Raw genomic sequence first — 14,701 nt, 5'->3', positions numbered from 1 at the left:
ACATTTTGAGAGCTTGGAAAAAGAACAGTTTCTGGGGGAGGGACTGGCATGAGCAGGGGTGGAAAAGCAGCATGGGGTTTGCTTGGTCCCTACTCATGGTTAGATATGCACAGCTGGGAAGGAGGAAGATGGGACTGGATATGGGTTAGCACTGGATTTTGGAATAACTGAATGCCAGAGAGAAGAGGAGATTCAAGTAAAAGACAGCTAGAGCCACTGAAAGGTTTTGAGTGTCCGAGAGAGATGACCACTGCTGTATCTGGTAGCAGGTTCAGGAAGAAATAAAAGAAGAAGCATCCTTCCATTTCAGTGACATTAAGAAAGTGCTCCTTCCCTAAGCAGTTCTGGTGGGTTCTATTCCCCTCCCAGGGTCAGTAAGCCTAGCTCTCCAAATGGCCACCTTGATCCCATGATTTCAGTAACACAGGGTCTTGGAGATGCTTTTTGAACAACCAGTGACTGTCCCTTAGGAATTTGAACAACTAGCAACTGTCCCTTAGAAAATGATCAAGATTAAGTGCTTTACTTTGCACCTGGAGGCTTTTTGTACACAATTCATTCCGTTCAGAAGGTTATCAAAAAGTACCCAGGGTTGAAAAGCAAAGATTAGGAGTAATGCCATCTCATTTCAAGGAGCCTATCCTTTGTTAGGCATCAACAGTTCACACCTGCACTTGCCCTTTGCTGTTAATAGACTGGTGACCACCTCCTTGGTTTTTCCTCTATTGCTTCCTTCCCTTTTTTTCAAGGCTTGCCCCCATGGTGGTACTACCACGCCAGGGGCACGGGGCCTTTACAGAGTGCCTTGGCAGGAGCTTAGGAACACCTAAGGCGCTCTCTGGCATAGCAGGTATTCTGGTCCTGTTTCCCGTCACTCAGGCTAAACCTGGTCCACTGCCCAGCATGGCTATCTCTGCAGCAAGATCCTGAGGGACTTGAGCTTGATCTCACCTGGTTCCTGCCTTGTGGCCATGAGGGAGGAACCTGAGGAGCCTCCCACCAACTTTTCCTTCCTCTGCAGTGCAAATTCTAACCCTTCAAGCCACAAAGGTAAAATCCTGGGCATGGAGGTACGGTTGGCTCCCTTGCCCATCCAATAGTTAGTATTCATTTTGCATTGGGAGTAGATAAAAAAATGAATTTATTTATTTCCTCTACAGCATATGCGAGCATGTTTATTGTGAGACATTATATTCAGTCTAAAAAGTGAATTTCAGTTAGCAAACTCATGATGGCTGGGGACCTGTTCTATGAAGCAGAGTTGTCTTGGTGCCCCTTAATTTTTACCACCACCTAATTATCCATTAGTCCCAGTCTCCAATTCAGAGAAATATTATTAGCAAATCACTGCAGATTTACATTGTATTTAATTTTACATAACTATTCAGTCATTATTCACCCATTTATTTGCTTTGGTAATGAGTAGTTTAAAAAATAGAAAAGTGGAAAGGGAAATCAGTAAAAGTCTTTCTCTTCCTCTTTCCCCATTTATCCTGTTGACCTCCCTGAAGCAGCCTCTGTTGCCATTTTCTTGTGGATCCTTCTCGGTGATGTTTTTATGGAAATAATTACTAAGGGCTTTCCTCATCTAGTAGACATAGCTCATTCAGAAGAATGAAAATGTGTTTAGACAAAATTCTCCAGGTCAGTTGCTCTCTCAGATTCGCCTACTCAGGATGCTAAAACCTGATTCCAGAAGTCAGGTAGCACTCACCTGATCCAGGTGTCTATGGAGCAGTCCCTTATGTTCTTTAGCCTGGCACTTTATGCCAACATGCTGAGGACATCTGAACACCCTCTCCAGAATGAGATTTCAATGCCATCCTCTGCATGGCTGTGTAGATAATGAATTGTGCAGAGATTCTACTGTGAGCTCTAGTGCCAGATTAGGAAGGATCTGGGTATCTGGCATCCACGTGGGTAGGTCAAAGAGAAGAGTCCATGTGGCATTAGCATCCTTTTTTCTGGACTATCTTCCTTTGGTTCTTCATGGCCTTATCTGCACTGAAGTTTCCACTACTTGTTCTAGACCTCTAACAAGTGATCACAGAGAAATTATAGCTTGGACTTGCTCACCCTGGGACCTGGGCCCCACTGGCCCTGATGCTCACTGCTCCTACTGGAGCACTGTCTTGTACATGAAGTTGCTGTGGCTGCATTTTCTCAGGGAGGATCAGGATTCATCAGTCCTGGCAACTCTGGTCTCTGCATGCTGACTGCTGGGAAGGGTTTTAAAGTCTTTGGGTGAGAAGAATCTCTTCCTGATCAGAGTCCAAACTGAAAATGAATCCTCCATTTGCAATCACAGTGATACCTCCAGTGCAGTGTCATTAAATGTCTCCCAAACCACAGCAGTCTGGGACTTGTCATCCAATGTCATGTGAAGTTTCCTTACAGAAAGATCTACATGGTAAGGGAGGTAGGAACAAGTCAGCACAAACAAAACTATAAATATCTTTGTAGAGACAGATGCATGAAATCTAACTGGGTTAGGGAAACAGATGTAGATGAACAGCTGGATAAGACTACAGGTTTAAACCTATTGAAATACTAAGAAGGTGATATAAAAGATAATATTAAAGAAAAAGTTTCTCATGATTCTTTTATGTTTTGCAACATTTTAAAAAATATTTTGTAGGCCCTTCAATCTTCTTGTTCATATACAAAGCACATTTTAGCATAGCTGCAATCTTGTCACAAATGAAATTCACAGTTTTTGCTTAATATTGTAAGCACTTGCCATATTGCTCCAATCTTTATTTTATGGCTGTAGAAATGTCATTGTGGTGATTCACAAGACAATTGCAACCTATTGTTGCAATTTTATGTCTCCAGCTGCTTAGTGATATGGATAATTTTGAAAGAAACATCTCTGGATGTTTAGCTTTGTGATTCTGTTGATTTCCTTAGGATCAAATTTAAGAAGGGAGATGAGTTGGCCAAAGTGTGCAGAGCCCCTTATGAGGAGCAGCATTCCCTCTGGCACAAAACTATATGTGTCTAAGCCTAATGCTTTTCTTGTTAGCTTGGTGCTCCAAGTCAGTAAATAGCACGTCACCTGGCAACTGAGCAGAAGAGCCGAGGTTTACTAGGCCCTGAGGGAGATCTATTGCTCTACAAGTTTTCTACTGGCAGCATAATATTCATGGGTGCCTTTCTCAGGTCTTCCTCTGAGCAAAGGTTGTTCATTTGTGGCTGGCATATAAAGACCTCAGGACCAACAGTTGAAGAGAGCAGCAGTGATCCCAGTTCTTCTACCGCGGCTGCAAGGGTAAGGGTTATATGGGGTGTAGGGGTGTGAGTCACTGCATTCTTGCCGTGAGGACACTGTGACTCTCACCAGTGGCACAACCCTTGTGGCACATGTCTAGTTATGTGAAACCTAGATGTCAGCCGAGGCCCTTGGAGATCTGATTAAAGTTGACCCACGCCCCAATGCCAAGCCTTGTGAGAGCCTTGAATCCACAGCCCAGTTTCCATGAATGTGTGTCATCATGCCTTCCTGCCCTTTTGTCTCAGTGTGCTGCCTGGTTCTGCCCCACATCAATTCAAGGAGCAAAGATCCATTCCTTTCTCAGTCATCACAGAAATTCACCTGCATCCAGGCTTCTGTAAGTTTGGTAACTTTACTGAAGATGGAAGGTCTCAAGAAGGAATCTCACATAGATTGGGCAATCTTTGGTTTGTTTCACTTTAATATGGTTAATTTTATGTTATGTGGCTTTTGCTTCAATTTTTAAAAGAGAAAAGTCAATCCAACAAACAAACACCAGGTGTGGATTTACTCTCCCTCCTCTTGCTCTATCCATTCTTGGATGGTTTTGGGCCATGATGCTCCCTCACTGTACCCAGAATGAAAATGTGCAGACTCAGTTCTCAATTCTGTCCCGTACTAGCTGTGTGGCTCTATGTGGTTTATGCCTCTCTCTGGACCTCAACTTCCAAATCTGCAAGATGAGGCAATTGTTTCAGATTTTATCTGAAGTCCCTCCCAGGTTGGCCCTCAGTGATCATGAGGGTAGAAAGAGGATGAAATTAATGAGGAAAAGGAGGCATTCTCTGTTTCCTTTGAACCTTTCTCTTCTGGGCTAGTGGATGGTAGTAGCTTTTAATTTCCTCTGTCTCCAGGCATGAGGGAAACAGTAACCCAGAAAACAGCATTAGCTCTTGACCCAGCTGGCACCACTGGGCTCCCACCGTGCTTCACTGAGCAATGTGAGCCCCTTGGTAATTCTGTTAAGCAGCCAGGGCAGTGAGTCATTCAATACCACCCAAACACCTCCCTGCCGTGTCCTGGCCAGGAGTTGAGCCCAGCACTGAGACTTGACCTGCAGCAACATTCTAAACATAAACTGGAGCTATCAACTGGGTTGTGACTTGGAGACCCAACATGCCTAAATCAGTGTCCAGTCGCGCCCAACTTGCACTCATTCATTCACTTGTTACAACTTTACTGAACCGCTGTGACATCTCGGGCAGTGTGTTAAGCCTCAGGGAGATGTGGCTCTGTCTTCAAGGCACTCAACATCTCCTGGGAGAGATAGACTTGTAAACAGGAAGAAAATGGAGTGAAATAAAGGTGTGAAACAGGACAATGAGCCTTACTGAGGAGAGCAGCAGCATCTCTGCAATGAAGAATGTAGGGTTTGGCTGGAGGGTCAAGGAATGACTTTGCCAATGAAGTGGCACCTGAGCTAGGTTTTGAAAGATAATGGGGGCTCCATGTTCCAGTGGTGCTTCAAGAAAGTGTGACTTTTAAAATGGAATGCCTAATTGAGAAGAAGTATTTATTACTGTCACTATTTAGAATTGCCACAGCAAGGTGACAATAAAAGGAAAGCTACATTGTAGGTTTATCACTGATTTAAAAGTCCTACAAACTATGCATCCCCTTATTGTCTAGACCAGGTGTCGGCTACGGCTCCAGAGCCGCATGCAGCTCTTTTGAAGCTTTATCGCGGCTCCGACAACTTGCAAGCCTGTGTGAAAATGAAGGTAATGTCTTACAGCCCTGATGTGCTGACACTGTGCACTGAGGTTCAGGAGCAAAAATCCCATTAACCAGGTAAATTAAATATTTTAATTAGCTATTAACTTGCAAAAATATATTTTACATTGTTCAGTGAAAAAGTCCTTTTTTTCTTCAGATTGACAGCTAACTGCACGATCCGGTATATAGTATTAAGGTAAGAAACAATATATGCAGTGTTATATTTGTTTTAAATGTCGCAATGGTTTTGTGGCTCCCTGGTTTTTTTTGTTTTGTTTTGTTTTGTTTTTTCCTTCAGAAACGGGTCCAAGTGGCTCTTTATGTCTTAAAGGTTGCAGACCCCTGGTCTAGACTATACTAGATTAGCGTCTCCCCCCACTGCCAAGCACACAAGGTAGGAAATAATATTTGAAGCAGCAGGTGCAGCATGTGCCCAAAGCAGGAAAGTATGAGACTTCAGATGCATTAATGGAATGGCAAGCAATTTGGTATGATGGGACATGGGATATTTGGGGAAAGAGAGCTGGGGAAGAACAGAAGATAGAATCTCATTTCTTTTTTTGTTTTGTTTGTTTTTTAATTTAATAAATCTTTATTGTTCAGATTATTACAATTGTTCCTCTTTTCCCCTCCATAACTCCTCTCCACCTGGTTCCCATCCAACCCTCTGCCCCACACTGTCCTCATCCATAGATGTATCATTTTTGTCCAGTCTCTTCCCACACCCTCCACATCCCTTTCCCCTGATAATTATCAGTCTGCTCCCTTTCTATGCCTCTGATTCTATTGTATTCACCAGTTTATTCTGTTCATCAGATTTTTAATTCACTTGACTTTTAGATTCACTTGTTGATAGATATGTATTTGTTGTTCATAATTTTTATCTTTACTTTTTTCTTCTTCTCCCTCTTCTTAAAGAATTCCTTTCAGCATTTCATATAATACTGGTTTGGCGGTGATAAACTCCTTTACCTTTTTTCTTATATGCGAAGCTCTTTATCTGACCTTCAGTTCTGAATGATAGCTTTGCTGGGTAGAGTAATGTTGGTTGAAGGTTCTTGCTATTCATCACTTTAAATATTAGGTCTAGTAATAATTAATGTCCTTTTCTAATATTTTTTAATCGAATTTATTTAAACAATACAACAAAATTTAATCAACAATATAGTTGCCGTTGTTTTCTACTACTTGTGCCCAATGCTCAGGAAGCATTTTAATCCCTCTGTTGTAAAATTCTTGTGATTTTGATGCAAAAAATTCGGTCAATGCATTTTTGAGGCATTCTTCATTATTAAATTTTTTTCCAAGAAGAAAGTTTTGCAAAGAACGAAACAAATGGTAATCAGAAGGGGCAATATCAGGAAAATATGCAGGTTGAGGGAGAACTTCCCATTCCAACTGGCACAGTTTTTCAGCAGTGATTCTTGCAGTATGCGGTAGTGCGTTATCGTGGTGAAGAATTACGCCCTTCTGATTAATCAGCACGGGTTCTTTTTCTCTTAAAGCTTGGGCTAACCTTTCCAGTTGGGCACTATACACTGCACTTGTAATGATTTGGTTAGATGGTAAAAGTTCATAATGAAGAATTCCTTTAAAATTCCACCAAACACACAACATCACATTTTTCGCATGCAAGTCAGGTTTTGGCGTGGGCTGCGGAGCCTCATTTTTGTCCAACCATTGAGACCACCTTTTCAAATTAACATACAGCACCCATTCTTCATCTCCGGTAACAATTTGCTCTAAAAACGGCAAACAGTTTTGACGAGTGAGGAGCGAACTGCAAATTGTAACTCTTTGATTACGGTTGTTGTCGGTCAACTCATGAGGAACCCATTTTCCAAACTTTTGGACTTTGCCAAGTGCACGCAATTGATTGGAAATTGTTTTTTGTGAACAATTTAAAGTTGTCGCAAGCTCTTGTTGGGTAATTTGAGGATTTTGCACCAAAAGAGCTTGAAGAGCTTCTTGATCAAAATTGGACACACAGCCTCGACCACTCTTGTCATCTAACAAAAAATTTCCCTCGCGAAATTTCTCAAACCAACACTGGCATTTTCTGGCGCTAACTGCATCTTGACCAAGAGCACTACAGATGTTTTTTGCAGCCTCACTTGCTTTTCTTCCTAATTGGAACTCATAAAGCATGCAGTGCCGAATATTCTCTTCATCCGCCATCTTCTTAGCCCTAGTTTTGCAACAAAAACCAAACCAAACACAAACTTTTTCAAGCAAAACTTGTTAATTGCACTTCACACGTTCTGTAGATATCATGTGTTTGAAGGTTATGTCAATACAAGTCAACGCCAAGCAAGATTTTAAACGAATGTTTAAAAACCGACATTAATTATTACTAGACCCGATATTTCTTGCCACTCCCATCTGGCCTGCATAGTTTCTGTTGAGAAATCAGCTGATAATCATATGGGTGCTCCCTTGTAAGTAAGTAACTGTTTTTCTCTTGCTGCTTTTAATATTCTCTCTTTGTCTTTTGCTTTTGGTATTTTAATTATGATATGTCTTGGTGTGGTCCTCTTTGGGTTCCTTTTGTTTGGTGTTCTGTGTGCTTCTCAGACTTGTAAATCTATTTTTTTCACCAGGTGGGGGAAGTTTTTAGTCACTATTTCTTCAAATAGGTTTTTAGTATCTTGCTTTCTCTCTTCTTCTGCTCCGTCCCCCCCCTCCCCCCCATTATTCTGATGTTGGTATGCTTTAAGTTGTCCCAGTGGCTTCTTACACTATCTTCAACTTTTTGGATTCTTTTTTTGTTTTGCTCTTCCAGTTGAGGGTTTTTTTACTTCTTTGTATTCCAAATCTTTGACTTGATTTTTGCATTCCTCTAGTCTGCTGTTGGGTCTCTGTATAATATTTTTTTTTATTTCAGTTAGTGTATGTTTCATTTCTAATTGATCCTTTTTCATATCCTCGAGGGTCTTGCTAAATGTATTGGCCTTTTCTAATAAATTCTTGAAAAATCATATAACTGTGGTTTTGAACTCTATATACAGTCATTTGTTTTCCTCCATTTCTTTCGTTTGTGATCTGTTTCTTTGTCTCTGCATTTTGGCTGCTTCCCAGAGTTGGTAAGGTAGGTGTCCTATAGGGTACAGTGGCTCAGCCTCTCCAGTTACCTGAGGGGGACACTCTTGATGTACCCCTTTATGAACTGTGTTTACAGCCTTGTTGTAGTTAAGTCTTGATTGTTATTGGGAGGAATTGACCTCCAGGCCAGTTGGCTGTCAGGATCATCTGTGTCTATGCCAGGAGAACTTCTGTGCTGGAGACAGCCCTATGGGACAAGACTTGCAAAATTGCAAAAGCCTCTGTGCTCAGCTTGGATGGGTCAGAGTCTCATGGCTGAGCAGACAGTCCGAGCTTCTTGTCAGCCCTGCCCTATGAGGCTCCTGGGTCTCAGTGTCCCTTGGTAATTGCTGCAAGCACCTCTGAGAGAAAGCTGCCCTTGAGTTTTGCCTGCTGCCAGACAATCCATTTTCTCCCCCTTAATGAATCTCGATTCCCAGATGCTTGCCCAAGTTGGAATTTAGTGCAGTTGGGAGCTTCCAGTTCCCTCCAGCTAGAGAAAGCTAGTGGCACACTCAGCAGTTAGTCCTCTCTGCGTGCACTTGCACGTTTGCATCCAGACCTCTGCCTTTCCCAACTTCCCTGAGTTTCCACCTGACAGTCCAGATTCCCCCTGTATAAGACTGGGTCCCCAGAGGCTCACACTGACCTGGGGTTCAGTGCAGTCAGGTGCTTCCAACTCCCTTCTACTCTAGAAAGCCAGTGGCAAACTCAGCAGTCAGTTCTCTTTGTGTGCATTTGCACGTGCACGTGTGATTCCAGACCCCTGCCTTCTGCGGCTCCCCCAAGTTTCCATGTGCCTTTCTCTCTACCTGACAGTCCAGATTATCCCTGTATGAGCCTGGGTCCACTGGGTCTTGCTCAGAACTGGGGTTCAGTGTAGTTGAGAAAGCCAGAGAAAGCCAGCCAGAGAAAACCAGCCAGGCACTCAGCTGCATGTGTCTCTGTACCTTAGCTTTTTGCAGCTCCTTTGATTCTCCATGAGTTTTTCTCTTTCCTTCTAGTTGTAGAATTTCCACTCAGCCAGCTTTTCTGTGGTTCTGGATGATATTCTTTTTTGTCTTTTAGTTGTAGTTTTGAAATTGTTGTGCGAGGCAGCAATTTAGGTGTTTACCTATGTTGCCATCTTGGTTTCTCATAATCTCATTTCATGAGGGTCCACTTCTTTTATTTTTTCTCAATATGTTTTTATTGATTTTGGAGAGAGAGAAAGGGAAAGGGAAAGAGAGAGAAAAATATCGATCAGCTGCCTCCAGCATGCCCCCAGCCAGGGATCAAGCCTGCAATCTGGGCATGTGCCCTGACTGGGAATCAAACCAGTGACCCCTAGGTACATGGGACAATGTTCAATCCACTGAGCCACACAGGCTTGGAAGGGACCTATTTCTTTAGTACGAAGGTAGTGGGGAGCCAAATAGGGTGGTAAGCAGAAGAATGATGTAGTTAATTCTGTTGTTGATGGAGCACTTGTACAACTGATGAAGGATAAGATGGGGAGGAGTTTGGAGGAAGGATACTGGTTAGCAGGCCCTGTCATCTGGTAGAGAGAGGATAGGGATAATACTAAAGCTGAGTCATGAGAGTGAAAAGCAGAGGATGGCTTAGAGTCTGATTGGAGGAAGGGATGGGAAAAGGAAGGTTAAATGATGGCACTACTTCCTGTCTTCAGCAAATGTCAGCCTTGGAGGGATGTTTAGGGCCACCTACTCAACTGTCTTTGTGGTCCAGAGAAATTCACATGCTTGTGAGTTGGTGGCAGAGTCAGCACAGTATCCTGGTTTCTTAAATCCCCAGCCAGTTAGAGCTTTATCTCCTACCGTGGCCACCCTTTTTGGCCTCAACTCTACCCTCCAATGCACCTCTGCCAACTGGTCGTTGCACTAGGCAGAGGAGGCCTCCATTCCTGCCTTAGAACTATCTCCCCACCCCCAATAGAGTGACTTTGAGGAAGATCTTCTCTTTTTAGACTCTCTGTCTTCTCATTCCTAAATTAAAAGCCTGAAAATGTGGGGCTTCTCCTTTTTTTTTCTTCTCTTGCTTTTTGGATTTGACTTTTTATTTTGCTACAGTCCATTGCCACTTCCTCTTGCCTTACATTAGGCACACTTCACTCATTTAGACATATCTACCTGGAACAGAGGGCATTTGTGCATCTATACACCTGGCCTATATCTCCTCCAAAGCCTCTTTATCTTTTCTCCAGCAGTCAGGGCTTTTCTGTGATGGGAGAGACCCTCTTTCAGAAGTGCTGGGCCACTACCCCCTCTCTGTCTCAGAAAGGCTGCCATTTCTCTTCCCTTGCTTCCCCTTCATTCTCTGCCCTTAGTAGGGGTGTCGAACTCAATCAGAGAAAGGGCCAAAATCTAAAATCCAGCCTAAATCGCGGGCCGAATGGTTTACTGAACAGTCATAAACTGTCATTGTGATGGAAACGCAGCGGAGTGCAGTGATGACAGTGCGGTGCGGGCCACATTGCAAGGCCTGGCGGGACGGATTTGGCCCGCGGGCCTTGTGTTTGACACATGTGCCTTAGAGCAAACTCACTGAACACAGGTGTGTACTATGGATCTCTCATTGTATTTGTTGGACCCAGGTGCAGCTCTGTCCATGCTCTTTTAGGAGGAAACAGTTCTGGGCCTGTGATCTGTGTGCACAGAGTACTACGCATAGAAGAGCCCACCTTGCTTGCTCTCTGGTGCATGGCAGTCTCTTGGGTCTGATGCCTTAGGGAAAGCTCTCAAAGATACAAAGTGGTTCAGGTGATTTTCCCCATCACACCCTTTGCCTCCTCCTTCTGTTCTTTTCCCTCAAGTGGCAGGAGAAGAGAGAGACTCAGAACTGCAGAGGAGGGGAGAGGTCACCCATTCAGTCAATGTATAATCCCCCCTATCCTAGCCTTCATTTGAATACCTCATACACTTCATGTTCCACTGTGCAGGTCAGCTTGCCCTGTCCTAGATTAGAACTGTCTCCCAATAATGATGAAAACTACCTTCCTTATGACAGCGTGGATGGATCTAGAGGGTATTGTGCTAAGTGAAATAAGTCAGTCAGAGAAATACAAATACCATATGATTTTACTTATATGTGGAATCTAAAGAACAACATAAATGAACAAACTCAATAGAAACAGACTAATAGATGCTGAAAACTGACTGATGGTTGCCAGAAGGGAAGGGTTGGAGAGTTTGGGTGTGTGAAAAAGGATTAAGAAGTACACATTGGTAGTTATAAAATAGTCACAGGAATGTAAAGTACAGCAGAAAAAACAAAGTCATTAATGTTGTAATAACTATGTACAGTGCCAGATGGGTAATGGAAATATAGGGGAAAACACTTTGTAATGCATGTGCTTGTCTAATAATATTTTGAAATGAATACAAAATAATATTGAATGTAAACTATAACTGAAAAAAAAATTCCTTCTTACAATTCCTGATGATTGATCCCCTCAGAACATAACAAATCCCTCTCTTGAAAGATAATCTTCTTGAGTGTATAAGAAAAGTAATATTTTCTACTCGCATTCAACTTATTTCTCTTTTGCAGGTTATCACACCTCTACATCGTTTAGTTGCCATATTCTTAGGATGTGGTGCCTCAGATATGCAAATATATCAGGTGCGGGTTGATTAACTTTTGCAAAAAACAAGCCAGAAATGCCAGTGGCCTAATACAAAGGAAGTTAGTTTCTTCCTTACTTGACCAGTCCCATGTTCCTTTAACTTAGATCTCCACCATCTCCAGACAAGGGGGTAGGGAAACTCTCCCTCCTGCTGGCCAATGGAGGAGAAAGAGAAGAGAAAGCTCAGAGAACTGTGTCTGGAAGAGACATGTGCCTTCCACTCTCATTCCACTGGTGAGAACCAGTGATATGATCTTATCTCATACTAACCCAGGGAAAAACAGTCTCTAGCTGGGCTGTTGACCCTTGGAGACACTATGTGGGGGTGGGAAGGTGAATCCATTTGGAGGGCAGCAGGCCATCTCTGTTACACCAGAGTAGGGGTGTCGAACTCAATCAGAGAAGGGGCCAAAATCTAAAATCCAGCCTAAATCGCGGGCCGAATGGTTTACTGAACAGTCATAAACTGTCATTGTGATGGAAACGCAGCGGAGTGCAGTGATGACAGTGCGGTGCGGGCCACATTGCAAGGCCTGGCGGGACGGATTTGGCCCGCGGGCCTTGTGTTTGACACATGTGCATCAGAGTAACTCTTCTATCTCTCACTGCTGAGCTACCAGCATGTGGACATGGCAGAGGCTGAGACTGAAGACTCCTATTGCTTCTAATTGGTAAGCAGTGTTTCCCCAAACTTCAGGTCTGTAAACACCACTTTTGAGATTTTGGCTTTATCTGCATAACACCTATACTATAATTGGCTTAATATCCCTTTAAATTGACTCACTTTTTAATTTAGTTTCACCTGAGTAAATAACATTTAGGAAATTATGGTTTTACTGTCTAATTATTTTTTTTCTTAATATACTTAATATATATAAATCGATAATTATTCCAATAAAAATATTGGCTTATATAGCACCCCAAATATTTGCACACTCACGAGTGATATGCATTGCACAGTTTGGGAAATATCATGATGGAGCCTGTATCAAGCACTCCATCATCTGGCTCCTGCCTTTCTCTCTGAACTCATGTTTTGCCTCTTTCAAGTGCCATTTTATTTCTCAAAACTGCCAAGCACATTCCCACCCCAGGCACTTGCACTGGCTGCCAGAAACACTTCCCCCACATCTTGACACGTCTGGCTCTTCATAAACATTAACATCTGAGCTCAGATGGCTCCTCCACAGGGAACCACCTAGTCTAGCTTCTCCTAGACACCCCACTTCATTGCACCCTGCAAGTCACTCCTCACTTTAGCCCCTTCAAAGTACTTTGCAAGATCTGACACGGTCTGTTTGTTTGCTGATTTATCTACTGTTTCTCTGGCTCAGTAAAATGTAAACTCTGTAGAAGCAAGAATCTTATCTGTTCTCTTTACTCCACTTTCCCAGTACTTTGCACAGGGCCTGGCAAACATACAGTACATGCTCCATAATACTTGTTAAATAAATAAAATGTACAATTAGATCACTAGTCAAAAAAAAGATTAAAATAAAGTATCAGCTACTTGGTAATCCCTCATATACATCTGATCAACTGCTGGAGAAGGCAGATGGCAGGGAGGCATTGTGGGGCTTCTAACTCTATTTCTGTACTTCACAGGTAACACAGGCCACTTGACTTAGCCACCCAGCCACTGATAGAGAAGCTGGACAAGGGAGAACTGGAGGGCAAGACCAAATTCTAGAAGATACTTGCAGCAAGGAGGCAAGAGGTGAGGAGAAAACAGGCCAAGGAGCAACCATTCGTACTTGGGCCCACAGGCAGCCATGGTGGCTGAGAGCCCGCCCAAAGGGAGCACATGGTCCAGAGGCTGTCAGCCTTTATCAGATTTACTCTTGCTCTTCCTCACTGGGGGATCATGAGGGCTGGAGATGAGGGTGGAGTAAAAGTAAAGGATATTGAAAAATCTGAAGGTGTCCAATTTACACCTTGAAGTGGGAAATGAAAACTGGGAAGGGAAGTGAAGTCCTTTGTTTATGAAGAAGGTAAACATGGTTTTCCTCACAAAAGGAATCTCTCCATAAAAGAAACCCAATATGAGAGAAAAGAATAATGTTCTCAATCTCCTCTTCTCTCCAGAAAGAAATTTGTCAGGGTGCTCTGATGTACCTCCCTGACCTCCTCCAGAACTGAGGCACTCATTACTGCAACTCAGCACTGCTGGGATCATCACTGAGACTCTTCACAGAGATTGTCCTAAGCCAATGGTCAACAAATTCATTAGTCAGAGCCAAATATCAACAGCCCAATTATTGAAATTTCTTTTGAAAGCCAAATTTTTAAACTTAAACTTCTTCTAATGCCATTTCTTCAAAATAGACTAGCCCAGGCCATGGTATTTTTGGAAGAGCTACACTCAAGGGGACAAAGAGCCGCATGTGGCTCGCAAGCCACAGTTTGCCAACCAAGGTCCTAGGATAAAGCAATCTGCCTTACTCAAGGTAACAGCCCCACCCTAGGGATGGTTCACCTTCAATGTCTAGACTGTGTGGCACTCAATGGCCTCGCCCATTTTGTCCTCTATTGAGGATAATTCTGAAGGGCCACGCCTGCTTAAGACCAACCTTGTCTGCTATGCAGCCCTGCTTCATTCATTTTCCTAATGAACTCCCTGCCTACAAAGACCTATCTTGGAGTCTATTTTCCAGGGAACCCTAAGACAACATATGTAAGAGCTCAGTTGGCTGTATCCTCCACAATCAGTTGCCATATTGCCTAGGTGAGAACCAATTTCTCATCAAAGCCTTTTATTAGATTTGCTCCCAGTTCTTGAAGTTGAGACTAGCCATATTCAATTAAATGACATGCTGATGTACTTGAAAGAATTGTAGGTCCTCCATTAAATGGTTAAAATTAAAGAAAGGCAATAAAAATAGTTAAAGTAATATTTGTATAGTAGTTGACATTTTCCAAATCTGAAGCATTGGGCCCTGTTTAAGTGCTGCTCTATTTGCTCAGCTCCACCTGTTTCCCTGAGTCCTCAATATGCTCTAGGGAAG

The sequence above is a fragment of the Pipistrellus kuhlii genome, unplaced genomic scaffold (assembly GCF_014108245.1).
Source record: "Pipistrellus kuhlii isolate mPipKuh1 unplaced genomic scaffold, mPipKuh1.p scaffold_m20_p_2, whole genome shotgun sequence".
NCBI classification, from domain to species: domain Eukaryota; kingdom Metazoa; phylum Chordata; class Mammalia; order Chiroptera; family Vespertilionidae; genus Pipistrellus; species Pipistrellus kuhlii.
Note: the sequence above shows the minus strand (reverse complement) of the source record.